Source organism: Mytilus californianus, unplaced genomic scaffold (genome assembly GCF_021869535.1).
Source record: "Mytilus californianus isolate M0D057914Y unplaced genomic scaffold, xbMytCali1.0.p SCAF_11, whole genome shotgun sequence".
NCBI lineage: Eukaryota > Metazoa > Mollusca > Bivalvia > Mytilida > Mytilidae > Mytilus > Mytilus californianus.
This window is the reverse complement of record NW_026262593.1, coordinates 47,384,126-47,399,013: the sequence shown is the minus strand read 5'-3', so window position 1 is coordinate 47,399,013 and position 14,888 is coordinate 47,384,126. Positions and strand designations below refer to the sequence as shown.

Genomic DNA, 14,888 nt, shown 5'->3' with positions numbered 1-14,888 from the left:
GGGGTCCGTAGGTGACCTGTTGCAAGGCGAAATTTCTGTCTCTATCCAATATACCCTCATTTTCCCGTGGCAGTCCAAATTTCCCCGACCTTAATCCCGGACGGCCTCTATTACAGGACCTACCTAGTGTAATTAATCATTAAAATAAATTTTAACCAGAACACGAGTAACACCACTCAAAGGAAAAGTATGTCAACAATTCCAAAAGAGATTTTTTTAATCAAACAAAGCAGAAGTTAAAATATGTCAAAGTAGCGATGTTCAATCGGAAACCAACAACAACATGATGTTGTTCTGTAATAGTTATACACCGAGGGATAGGTGTGTTTGGATAAAAAACCCGTCGGCCGGAGGCCGGAGGGGTTTCTTATCCAGACACGCCGTATCCCGAGGTGTATAACTAACTTACACCCTATTCTAAACCCTATATTTGTTCACATTGATTATTCAATGAAAAAAAAAACGATAGCATATTTATTGACAATATCAAACCATGATTTATAAGAATATTTTTTTATTACATGAAACCCCACTAGTAACCTTTCTTATCTTGTTCAAACTTTGACAAGTGAGTTTATTTTACAAATGTCAAAGTTGTTTTGCATATTCCCGTTAAATCCGTGTGCTAATATGGATCAGCAGGTCAAGGTTGGCTGTTTCGTGTATTCTTATAATTACAAACAAAAAATACATCATGCTCCTGGTATACAGTTGTCAATATGGACGGGTATAAGACGGACGACATTTTGTGGCAAGCGTTGGATTTGGTAGAAGAGACTAAAGATAAAGGCAATATTATAACACAAAGTACTTACCTGTATCAGTTTAATAAAGGTAATCATAACTGTATTTTATATTTTACGATTTTATCAAAAACAAAAGCCCCCTCTCCCTCTTCTCGAGAATATGCAAACATTCATATTTGAACATACTAAGGGATATGTGTGTACATTAGAAACCCGACTACCAGACACGCTCAACATACAATATTTAATATTGAAGAACTCCCTTTTTTGGGGGGCAATCAGGGGAGTTAGAATCCCCATTTTTTTTATTAAGATCAATGCTTAAGAATAGAGACATATGACTGTGATAAAACAAAATTACCTTCAAGCAAAATAGTATTTAAAGGATTATTTTTGTATTCCATATAGATGCTAACTGGAATATTCTAAAATGTTTCTTTTTAATAATATCATGAAACAATTTGTGGTGAACACTATTAGTAATTTCTTATATTCATGCTATTTAGAAAATAATCAATTTCTATTGTTACGAATAACACTGGACTTTGTTTGCGGGATATAGAAGCAGGGGTTTCCAGAAACCCCACTCGTCACACCCTGTGGTCAAAATCCATTGTTATTCGTAACAATAGATCTATTCAATTTACACTTGTTTCAGAAATAGAAACTATGAAGTATAACAATAGAACTGGGGTGTAAATTCATTTCATTTGATATCAAAAAGAGATAAAAATGTGGCCCGGACTGTAGCAAAATCGGACAAATATTAATGGTAGAACCATTGAGCAGGTAGTTCACAATTTTAGAGGGTTGTTTATTTGAATTATTTCATCATTTCTATTATTCAATTTCTATTTTCCGTACAGGACAATGATTGTACTGTTGGATTTGGGAAACCACAGGTAAACTATTGTTTGTGATTTAATAATTTCAGGTACGTTTTTGTTAGAATTGGCAATAATTGGTCTAATAAGATACATTTTGTAATAATGCATTAATATGACACTCAATACCTTTTCCCCTTGTTTGTTGTAGTAGAAATCCCATTCAGATGTTTTGACATCTTTCTTCCGCACTGTGTATTCACCAACTGTTACGTCTGGCCAATCAGGTACTTAAAGGAACAGTAAATATATTAGCAGTTAACACAAAAAATCAAAACCAACCCATGATAATTTTTCAGTACATTGTTTTTATATAATATGTTTTATAAATATCTATACATGTATGTTGTTCTATTTATTTTTAATTATTATGTATAAATCATTAAAAAATTAAATCTTTACAATTTTTTGGGCAAATGCATTCACTTCTGTTGAAACCCCATCTACGTTTGTTCTAACATCATTTGTCACCATGAAAACAACTATATTGCATTCTGAGATTGAAAAAGCATGTTAGAAATTACAGTGAATGATGCTAAATGTAGTCAAAACGATATATATTGATGTCCAAAGAACATACATTGTTCTTTACAAATTTTGCAATCCAGTTTGCTGTTTCTGTTATTGCAAGTTATTCTTTAAAAAATCACTTTACGACGATCATGGGACGGACAATAACATATTCAAAATATACCAGAAGGTTATTAAATACATGCCGTCGTCTGTTAAAATAGTAGATTTATATGTTTTGTGTATTGTTCATGTAGTGTTATCATGTGTAATGAGTATTATTTAAGCATTATGTTGCAGTTTGGTGAAATTACTTTTCAATTATATGGGTTTGAATAATATCTTTTTTTGAATATGAATGACATTTTCAATACCAATCATTGGAACCTCTTTTAATCCTGGAAAGAAGAACAAGTCTTTCTCATCACTATGTTCAAGAATCATTACTTCTGAAACAGCTTGTGTTCTATCTTTGGGAACCATAGCACTGGCGAGGCAATTATTTACCTGAAAACAGAATTAAATTCAAAACTTCACTTGTATGAAAAAAAAAAACAGTTTGCTATGTATATATATACAAATTATAAAATTATTAATAATGAATAATAAAAAAATCTAACCTTATATGATAATATATTTTGTTCTCATTTTTAAAGGAATATAATGACATAAATATACTGTGATTTTTATAGACAACAACGAACAATATGTTAGTATTGTAATCAAATATCACAATTGGTTACCCTATCCTTCATCTTTCTTCTATAATATAACTCCACGAAAACAAATACCTTACAAGACAATATTTCAATATACTAAGTGTCTGGTATTTTTGTTATGAAGTTCCTACAATAAAAATTATTGTCTGCTTTTGATTGACAAATCGTGCTTATTAAGAAGAAGAAGCAATGAAACAAAACATAACATAAGCAGGTTCTGTGAAGTAAAAGAACAGGCATGACAACGGGAACGGGTAGGAAAATATTGACAGTCACTGACCATGCTGACAAGGAGGATATGTTGTACAAGGGAGATATTCAGCCATCAAGCAGGTCAATGATTTATCCCTTGCATGGGATTTACATTCAGACATTTCCAATCAACTACTCCGAATGAAATATCCCTGGTCGGACTGAACTGGTATACATTCTGATACACCCTGTATATATTTAACAGATACCCCTTATGATCATGTAACTCTCTCATGCCACGCTGACCTTTAAGGAATTTGGTTCTTCCAATTAGGTCCTTTAGATTTGTTTACCTCCCGAAGACTTAATATCTTTGGCTTTCCAATACTTTTGCTCTTAGGATTAACTGTCCAGGTTATTTGTACAAGAGAAAATGTACCCATGTAATAATTATTTATTTTAAAATCAATTATTTTACCTTCAGATAGATGGTCAGGTGACCATATTTTTATAGCCCATCCAACCCGTAGGGTGAAAAGGAAGTAAGAACAAATATATAACCGTGACATTATGTTTAATAGTAGTTAGCAACAATAACCAAATTTGTATTATTTTTGTACTAAAAATTAAAAATGAAATGGTAAATACTTTCAGGAAGATGCAGTAGAGCTATTCGACATACATATAAATGCTCAGACAAATTTCTATAAAATCTTTGTAAAGGCAATTTAAGGATGAGATATAAAAACAACTCAACAACTCAAGTTATCATATTGACCATCATACAGTAAATGAACGACAAATTTTAAGCTGCCGCATCTAAACAAATTGTAAATAATTAAGGATGTAATATTTTTTCTGTCTATTCAAAATAACATCATGATTGTGGTGCACACTGAATTACACGTTTAGCGGGTTATTTAAAAGTGTGCACCAAATTTTTTAGGTTATTTCGAATAGACAGAAAAATATTATAGTCATTCCTTTTATTTAATTCTAAATTCCATTTCTAAGGAGTAAATCATGAATAAAACGTTTATGACGTCCCTGTCTATTGACAAAATGGTTGTCTACGAGCTGATAAACATAAAACTTTCAGCCAATCAGAAGGCATGTTACATCCAAAATTGAAATATTTGTAAATAAACACCAAATTTTGAAAAGTCAAAAACAATCCCATAATCAATAGAGCTACCTAACTTTATAGAGGAACCCATAAATATATATATATATATATATATATATATATATATATATATATATATATATATATATATGAATAAGTCTAAATTGAAAACCACGTTTAAACCTATGATTGCGTTGGATAAATATCGCAATTTTTATACGTGTGCAAGCAAAACAAATTTCTTGTTAGAGGGGTCTAAATACAGCACAAACAACATTTTCCAAAAGACCAAAAAAGTGAAAAAGTATATTTTAACAAAACGCATTTGACTAACAGGTCGAACAACAAATGTTCTTAAACCCTGCTGACTGCCATTGGCGATTGCCAAATAAACGGATCACCGATGTAATAAATGGATCTTAATTATAAATTTAATACTAAACAGAAAACAATAAACTAGCAGAAAAGATGGTATACCGCAAACAAAAGGTGCAAAGGTTTTTGTACACCATATCCGGATTTCGACAATAAATGTCTCTTCAGTGATGTTAGGAATCGAAACGGTATTTGGAAAGCCATACAATTTAACTCAATTTAGGATAGACTCTTGAATTTTGAGGAGTCAAAATAGGATGAACGGATCATATAAACCCGAAGGCAAATATAATACAAGCCCAAACGAAAAAAATATAAACAAGTCTAAATTAAAAACAACGTTCAAACCTATGATTGCGTTGGATAAAAACCGCAATTTTTATACGTGTGCATGCAAAACAAATTTCTTGTTAGAGGGGTCTAAATACAGCACAAACAACATTTTCCAAAAGACCAAAAAAGTGAAAAAGTATATTTTAACAAAACGCATTTGACTAACAGGTCGAACAACAAATGTTCCTAAACCTGCTGACTGCCATTGGCGATTGCCAAATAAACGGATCACCGATGTAATAAATGGATCTTAATTAAAAATTTAATACTAAACAGAAAACAATAAACTTGCGGAAAAGATGGTATACCGCAAACAAAAGGTGCAAAGGTTTTTGTACACCATATCCGGATTTCGACAATAAATGTCTCTTCAGTGATGTTAGGAATCGAAACGGTATTTGGAAAGCCATACAATTTAACTCAATTTAGGATAGACTCTTGAATTTTGAGGAGTCAAAATCGGATGAACGGATCATATAAACCCGAAGGCAAATATAATACAAGCCCAAAAGAAAAAATATAAACAAGTCTTAATTGAAAACAACGTTCAAACCTATGATTGCGTTGGAAAAAAACCGCAATTTTTATACGTGTGCATGCAAAACAAATTTCTTGTTAGAGGGGTCTAAATACAGCACAAACAACATTTTCCAAAAGACAAAAAAAAAATAAAAAGTATATTTTAATAAAACGCATTTGACTAAGAGGTCGAACAACAAATGTTCTTAAACCCTGCTGACTGCCATTGGCGATTGCCAAATAAACGGATCACCGATGTAATAAATGGATCTTAATTATAAATTTAATACTAAACAGAAAACAATAAACTGGCGGAAAAGATGGTATACCGCAAACAAAAGGTGCAAAGGTTTTCGTACACCATATCCGGATTTCGAAAATAAATGTCTCTTCAGTGATGTAAGGAATCGAAACGGTACTTGGAAAGCCATACAATTTAACTCAATTTAGGATAGACTCTTGAATTTTGAGGAGTCAAAATAGGATGAGCGGATCATATAAACCCGAAGGCAAATATAATACAAGCCCAAACGAAAAAATATAAACAAGTCTAAATTGAAAACAACGTTCAAACCTATGATTGCGTTGGATAAAAACCGCAATTTTTATACGTGTGCATGCAAAAAAAATTTCCTGTAAGAGGGGTCTAAATACAGCACAAACAACATTTTCCAAAAGACCAAAAAAATGAAAAAGTATATTTTAACAAAACGCATTTGACTAACAGGTCGAACAACAAATGTCCTTAAACCCTGCTGACTGCCATTGGCGATTGCCAAATAAACGAATCACCGATGTAATAAATGGATCTTAATTATAAATTTAAAACTAAACAGAAAACAATAAACTAGCAGAAAAGATGGTATACCGCAAACAAAAGGTGCAAAGGTTTTTGTACACCATATCCGGATTTCGACAATAAATGTCTCTTCAGTGATGTTAGGAATCGAAACGGTATTTGGAAAGCCATACAATTTACCTCAATTTAGGATAGACTCTTTAATTTTGAGGAGTCAAAATAGGATGAACGGATCATATAAACCCGAAGGCAAATATAATACAAGGCCAAACGAAAAAATATAAACAAGTCTAAATTGAAAACAACGTTCAAACCTATGATTGCGTTGGATAAAAACCGCAATTTTTATACGTGTGCAAGCAAAACAAATTTCTTGTTAGAGGGGTCTAAATACAGCACAAACAACATTTTCCAAAAGACAAAAAATGTGAAAAAGTATATTTTAACAAAACGCATTTGACTAACAGGTCGAACAACAAATGTTCTTAAACCCTGCTGACTGCCATTGGCGATTTCCAAATAAACGGATCACCGATTTAAAAAATGGATCTTATTTATGAATTTAATACTAAACAGAAAACAATAAACTAGCGGAAAAGATGGTATATATATATATATATGACAAAGCTAAATAGCTTTGTGAGCACTTAGTCATCCCACAAAATATGTCCCCTGCACGATTTGTTTATTTCGGTTTTTTTTTTCAAAAACAGAATTATTTTCAGTTACAATAAAGGTGTTGTCTGGTAGTCATTAGGTGTACTTACCGATGTTCTTTTAAAGAATCAAAATTAAAGTTTAATTTACTTCCCATTTTCATAACTGGACTTATATATTTTCTCCCATCCATATGTATGTTCTAAATACATTTTAATCATAAAAAAAAAAAAAAAGAAAAAAAAAAAAAAAAACAGATTTGTTGTGATTTTAAATTAGATACCCTGTGCCCCAATAGTTTCAGTATATTGAATAAGTATATTTGATAATCGCCCCTTTAACGTGTTGGACCACGATTATTTTTGTTTATGCATATCCTTATGTTGTGTTTCACAACTGTGTAACGTTTGATTTATATCCGTCATGTCGATAAGGAGGCGTTGCGCTTACAAAAGACTTCTACTATATATAGAAATATTACAATAAGTTTCATTATCTCCCCTTTATATAGGACTGGGATTAATTTTGTGTATGCCTATTCTCACAAGGATACAGCTTCCTGAAAGCAAAATGCATCTTTGATATCTACAGTCCTGTTAAGAATAAGAATGAATTGAATATTAAACTTCCTGCAAAGGCATTCAATCCATTGGAAAATATTTCAGAATTTCCTTCTATAATAGGCAGGCACAGGGTTTAACTGAGACTGAGTCAACACATTGTAGGTGAAGAAGAAAGTGCAGTATATCAAAAAGGTTTTTTTTTATACTATTACCTCTTTCATCATTTCCATAAATGATTTTTCATGAACCATTTTCTTAAAGACGTGAATAAACGCCTGTATAAAATATGATCCGCTCATTCCATCTCCAATAATGCAAGGTCCTTTAACTTAAATAAAAATAATTTCCTAACATAAAATAGTTATATCAAAACAAACTGTTGTTATTTGTTATTAAATGACAAAATTTACGTTGAACATGTTTCTTACTACAAATGTCTTATAGTACCTACTTAATTATCTAAGAGAAAAATATTGATACTGATTTAGAAACTGAAATACTATACGTCAGGTTGCTATAAACAACACAAAAAACTATTCACACATATGTTTTTACTTTCAAACATGATAATATTAAACACTTCTAAACATATATTTTATTGTTACTCAAGAATAATTAAAACATATGTTCCAAATTATTAAGATATATATAGTATATCGAATAGGCATGGTAGGAATTTGCTAGATGTATACTGCTAAAAAACTGATTAAACTTTCTAAATTCATGTTGCTCAGTCTTTAGTTTTCTATGTTGTGTTTTGTGTCCTGCTGTTTGTCTTTTCGGCTTTTTTCGTTTTTTTGCCATGGCATTGTCAGTTTGTTTTCGACTTATGAGTTTGAATATTCATTCGGTATCTTTTGCTTCTCTTTGTTTTTGCCCACATGCCCAAATCATCTTTTGTTTACATTTATGGCCCGTATGTTAAATCTATACAGGTTTACTTTATCTGATTTGAAACAGAAATCTGTTTCTGCAGAAGTGCTGAATCATTTGAATGTATATTCATGTTTTTGCAATGTTCACAGCTGCCTTTAATATGTAGCAAACGAAAATAACATCTGCTTTATATCAACATTAGAAAGAAATACAATCATGTCACACTTCTTTATTTACTACATTATATGACATTCAATTATTAATTTCCTTACTTGTCCTGGGTTGAGATGACACCACAAAAAGATCATCTTTATTTGGCTCTTTGAAAAAATGCAGTTTATGTGTAGCAGCATCTAGAACATCAAACGTATTTGTTTCTTCTGAAAAAAGGGGAAAATATAGGTTAAATATTAACAAAGTTTGTCTATAAGTTAAGTTCTTTTAAGATACTAAATAATCACATTGATCACAGCAATAGATGAAATTACAATTAAACAGTAAAAATCACTTGAATGTATATATTTTCCTTTATGAATCATCAATCATTTAGCACATTTTATGTTTAAGATAACAATGTAATGCCATGTACAAAAAATAAGAGTTATCACAGTGTCTATTCTTTTTATAAACAGCAACAATTAGTGTCTTGTTGCATGTAATTTCCTCTCAATGTACGATTTAGGTTTGAAAATTTGAACTGATTCACCATATGACTAACTGCATAATACTTTTTTCTCGAGGACTATCGGCTATCCAGTCATGACTAAAACATATTTAGATGTTATAATATACTTTACAACACACATAACGCACCACATCTTACCATATATTGTTGTTTCACAATTTCTTGTTTTTGCTACAAATTTGTAGAAATCTAAGATACTTTAAGAATATCCTTGAAATAATGTAAGGTTTACAGAGATTTTTTTATTTTAGCGGCTGCAATGGAAAATTCAAAAGTCTTAAATATGTCAATGTCAAAAAGTCTATTTCGTTGTTTATGTCAAAAGATACACTTTACATAAATTTGGCAACATTTTTTCAATTTTTTCTTGGAGGGGGAAGTGTAAAAATGTGTGTTTTTTTTTAAATGTCAAAACTTAACATTAAGAAAATGTTTATTTTCACAGAATTTGGTGTTTATCTCTTCAAAAACTTTTTGTTAAAATTTTGACTCTTTTCAATCACTTTTAAAATAGGTATATGCAAAGGATATTTTCACTCCAAAGTGGTGCGTTTTTTCTGTTGTTTAGTATGAAATAAATAGCAAAATCCTTACAACAGTAGCAAAATGAATAAGTAAAAATATCGATGTACTACTGTGTCTGTGTCCAAAATCTAATTTTAATTTTTCTTAAGTTTGCAGTAGCCAATTTCCTTTTCGTTATTTTCTGAATGTTTTGTATAACATCACCAATGTGCGTACAATTTCCTATACTTCGTTTACTGATTACATCTTCAAAGCAAAAATAATTTTCTGCTAACTTGTATATAAACCTGATGCCGAAAAAAATAGGATTGCATACATGAATACAAAAATATGGTACTATTTTCATTACAACGTTTCTTACTCTTTCTGAGAAAAATCAAACTTTGACAGCGACATGTTAATCCTAAATCATTCTGCATTTTAGTAGGTGCAGATTCTCTCGAATATGCTAGGTTGAGCATGGATAATTGAATAGTATGTAATGTTGCATAAAATACTAAATTTGATCCACTTTTTTACATAAGAAATGAGTGGTAAATGCTTAATCAAGATACAATTGTATTAGATATGTATTGTAAAATACATACGTCATGTTGTCACGAGAGAGTTGGCATACAAATATAGCAGAGGATACCAAGGAGAAATTTAAAACTCACTCGAGATGAACTGACAAAGATATGGCAAAAAAAAAAACTAAAGCCGATGAAAAGACAAACAAGTTCACAAAACACTGCATAAAAAATGAAGCCTGAGCAACACCAGCCCACCCAAATACTCTAGGTGATATAAGGAGCTCCCGAATGGTAAGTTTATCATTCTCCCATGGTGGCATCTATCGTGTTGCTCATGGTCACTATAAATTCGCTGATGAGTCTCATTAGGGTGATGTCACAATCTGCTTACGAAAATTGGAAACAATTGTAACACAGATATCCGACAACGGTCAATCAACTCTTGATGGTCGACTTAAGCTTTACCACTTGGTCCAATAGTTTCCTTGTAAGCAGCAACTCTATATCAAAGAAATCATTATGGGAAACACAAGCTCTGGAATATCATATCAAATGCAATATGTTTACTCCATATGTATACAGACGCTGCTAGAATGTTACTTCATAATAATGGGGAGATCACAACTGGAAAGCTGAAATCATCTCTTTCGTAGTAAAGTTTTGTTCTCAACTGACCCTCATTGTCAATTTCTAGATGAAGGTCACGATATAAGGCAGATTTAGTTGTCTTTGTTGTACGTTCCATGTTATAGATGTTTAACATAGTCACCAAACTTTGAATCCTATATATATATATATATATATAAAACGAAAGCTGATTTTTATCAACTATAGTTAGAGGAGGGGATAAGGTGTCTGCGCAATGCTAGGCGGTGTTGTCGTAGAAGTTAGAAAATTAAAAGTACAGGTTCCAGCCCCGCTCGGGGAGGGAGTAAAGAAACAGATCTACTCTAACATCGTTAGGTTGATTTTCTAGGCACTTTATACATATTCTAACGCCTGGTATTTCTTAATCATAAGAAATCCGATGGACAAGGTATAATTTGCAGTTGTCACTACACATAGGCAGACGTAAACATATATTAATTTACAGTGATTGTATGCTTCTAAAAATAGATTAGCATCCTGTAATTATACTGAAGAGATGAGTAGATGATCATTTCTGTACACTAAAAGAATACTTCGTGTATTGTATCAGATATCCTTGTTTAATTCCTACGAGAAGGTAACACCTCCCGAAACGAAAGCTGATTTTTATCAGCTATAGTTAGAGGAGGGGATAAGGTGTCTGCGCAATGCTAGGTGGTGTTGTCGTAGAAGTTAGAAATAAAAAATACAGGTTTCAGCCCCGCTCGGGGAGGAAGTAAAGAAACAGATCTACTTAACATCGTTAGGTTGATTTTCTAGGCACTTTATATATATATATATATGTAACACTCTCAAACGTGTCCATCCCCCCAAACGTGTCCGATCCCCCCAAACGTGTCTATTCTCCCCAAACGTGTCTATTCTCCCCAAACGTGTCCTTAATATTCAATATAGTCCAAACATGTCCGATTTCATAACCCCCAAACGTGTCCGATAATTGTTATTCGCCAAAACGTGTCCACTGTTAAACGCCAAAATGTCTCACGTCTTTTAGCGCTAATACATGTATGTCCTCAATGACGTCAATAACGTTTACGGCAATTCCATGATGGGGTACACAGTTGATGAAGTGGTTATTTATTAGGATTAGTTTGTTCAATGCCGTTGGTTAATGATTATCATAATTGCAAATTTCATATATATATGAATTAACTTTTGACTGTAATTGCTTAATGTCCAGTTGCAAGTATTTCATGCTCATTTAGTTGACTAAGTGAATTATTTTGTACTAATAAACTCCGATGATGCCTTTTATATTAATCCTGTCTGCGAATATTGCACAGCGGGCTTTCAGCAGAATTGACTTCCCTTTTTTCAACAGTTCTGAAATTTAAAAGCTCTTCAAATCATATACTGGTTATCACTGATCAGGTTTTGTAATAAATTTTAAGTTTCGAGCATCACTAAAGACACACGAACAAGAGACATAACGTCAAGTGTCAAATATTTCATGCATTATTTGAACGACATCATATTAACAATGAGTACTGTAGATAGGTTCTATTATTAAACCGGGAATTTAGGATTGAGCCTAAATTTTTACGGTTATTCGGGATTAACACTAGTTGGGATATTAATCTAAAAAATTTAAGAGCGAGTAAAGACCGATTTTTTTATGACTTCAGTAAGAAACTAATGCAATCTCCGTTATGTAATAGAGGCAGAAATTTAAACTGCCACTAGAAAAAAATGAATACGGACAAAAATGTTGCTATCCGAAATACAACTGATGGCACCATGAAAGAGTTGTTAGAAAGGTTTTAATCTGCAGAGAAAGGGACATATCCCTACACGAGGTATCTGATTTAATATCAACAATTTAACTGAGCGTGGCTGCTTACATTTACATCCGACATAACTGAACAGACGCCCAACTTTAACCCAGGTTATATACCTAAAGTACATTATTTTTATTTTTTGATAAAATTGTAAAATGAGTATACGTTAATGAAATGGCAATAACCAAAAAACGGACGTATTTATAAAATAGACACGAATGATCGTTCAGTAAAAGAAAGAAAACAAAAGCTTGATATGGACACGTTTCGGGGATTGGACACGTTTGGGCGTTCATACAAATGACACGCTTTGGCGCCCTTTTAAATTAAGACATGTTTTGCAGTTCAGTGACGTTATGTGGACACGTTTTGGGGAATCGGACACGTTTGGGGGGATGGACACATTTCTGAGTGTTACATATATATAAGTACGTTTAAACAAGTGACAACTCTACGACAGATCCATCCATTGGATCACCAGTGAAGGTGATACACGGCTGAAAACACATATTATATTCATAATTACTCTAAATATCAGAACAACAATGTTAAATCTGCAAATTTGCGGAAGCAAATATTTGTTCTTCCCTCGCCGGGATTCGAAATCATGCTATTAGGATATCGATACAACACCGCAATATATATATATATATATATATATACAAATCTAAATTGAAAACAACGTTCAAACCTATGATTGCGTTGGATAAAAACTGCAATTTTTATACTTGTGCATGCAAAACAAATTTCTTGTTAGAGGGGTCTAAATACAGCACAAACAACATTTTCCAAAAGACCAAAAAAGTGAAAAAGTAGATTTTAACAAAACGCATTTGACTAACAGGTCGAACAACAAATGTTCTTAAATCCTGTTGACTGCCATTGGCGATTGCCAAATAAACGGATCACAAGGTGTAATAAATGGATCTTAACTAAAAATTAACTATATATATATATGAGTTAAAGGATAATTTTCAAAAATTAAGGAATCACAAGTTTACTGATGTTCAAATCTCAAGAATCATAAAGAAAAATCAAGGTTACAACAAAAACTGAGGAAAGAGAATGAACTCCTCCAAAAATAGCGAGACCTGGTGCGTACAAAGGGTTCGTCTCCTCCTATGCATACCGCCATGCAAATCTACACTCAGTCAGTAATTGGACATAATCTTCAAAATAAAAGATAAAATGACTATTCTGATATCTAAAGATCTGAGATTGTGAAAACCTGCCGCTAGTGAATTGAGATTAAAATAGATTCCTGCCTCCTGAGAGGAATTTACTTTCGAGGGGACTATAATGACTGGAAGGTGTAGACCACCTGAGACAAGGAAGGATGAACCAAAATGGGTGTTAAAACTGGGAGTGAACCCAAACAGAAATCCCAAGCAGGTCACTGTTGGAATGGTTGCTGATCAGGACGCATGGATAGGTCAGTCAAAAAGGGATAAGACTTGGCAAAACAGAGTCAAGCCCAAATTATGTGAAACAACTGGCAACCCTTAGGTTTGGTGTTTTAGATAAGGGTATATAAGCTCCCCATAGTGATATAGGTAAGGAACTCTGCATTGTGTTTTTGTGTACTTGAGGGAGATGTAGACCACTAAAGGAAACTGCAGCCCCATTTTATCGACGGAGGTGTTCAGGAGACCACTAACTGGACACGTCGATGTAAAAAATCATCTAATTTTGATAATGTTTTTACATTAAATGATCAGCTGAATGGCAAAAATAGACAGTCAACACATTGATAAGTCCAAAACAACTTGTCGAGATAATATAAGTTGAAATTTAGGTAAAATTTATTGACTTGTGATAGATAATATGATGCATTGATGTATTAAGAGGCAATTATAAATGTCATGTAGAATTGCCTTTTACTTATAAATTAAATATTAACCCAGAAGTTTTTGAATAACAAAGAAAGTAAAGAACCAAAAAATCTGTTAATCCGAGAACACAATCAATACAAAAGTTAAAATATTGATTAATCGGTTGGTGTTTAAAGCAATTTTAGCACTATTGGCTATTTTTATGGCATTTACTTTTTACTAGTGGGTGAAGCCGGCGTGATTGGAGAGAACCACCGATCTTTGGCAAGAAAACTGACAATTCTTGTCAATAAAGATCTGCGTTGAGCACACCATCTACATGTGGTGTTCGAACTAAAAAATCCTCAGTGCTGACAGGCTAGTAATACAGTAGTTGGACTACTAAGACCAATCGGCCATCGAGGCCCCTAAAAAGTTAAAATAAGATTGTTGACTGATCGGAACATAATTCTGATGAAAACAAAACCAATAACAATATAACAATAAACTGAGGGAAAATATCCCAATACACTTTTTTCTTTCTGTTTAACTATTTCAATCGTTCATCATCAATTTGTTCATCTGTTGTACGGGCGAAACTTTTCAGATTTTTCCTCAACGGCGTGTTGT

General features: G+C 32.5%; 1 protein-coding gene across 1 annotated transcript in view; it reads right to left on the bottom strand.

Annotated features, from left to right (window-relative positions):
• The window catches only part of LOC127720208 (uncharacterized), a 220,975-nt gene that overhangs the window by 191,797 nt on the left and 14,290 nt on the right, over positions 1–14,888 (bottom strand). The window lies entirely within an intron of this gene.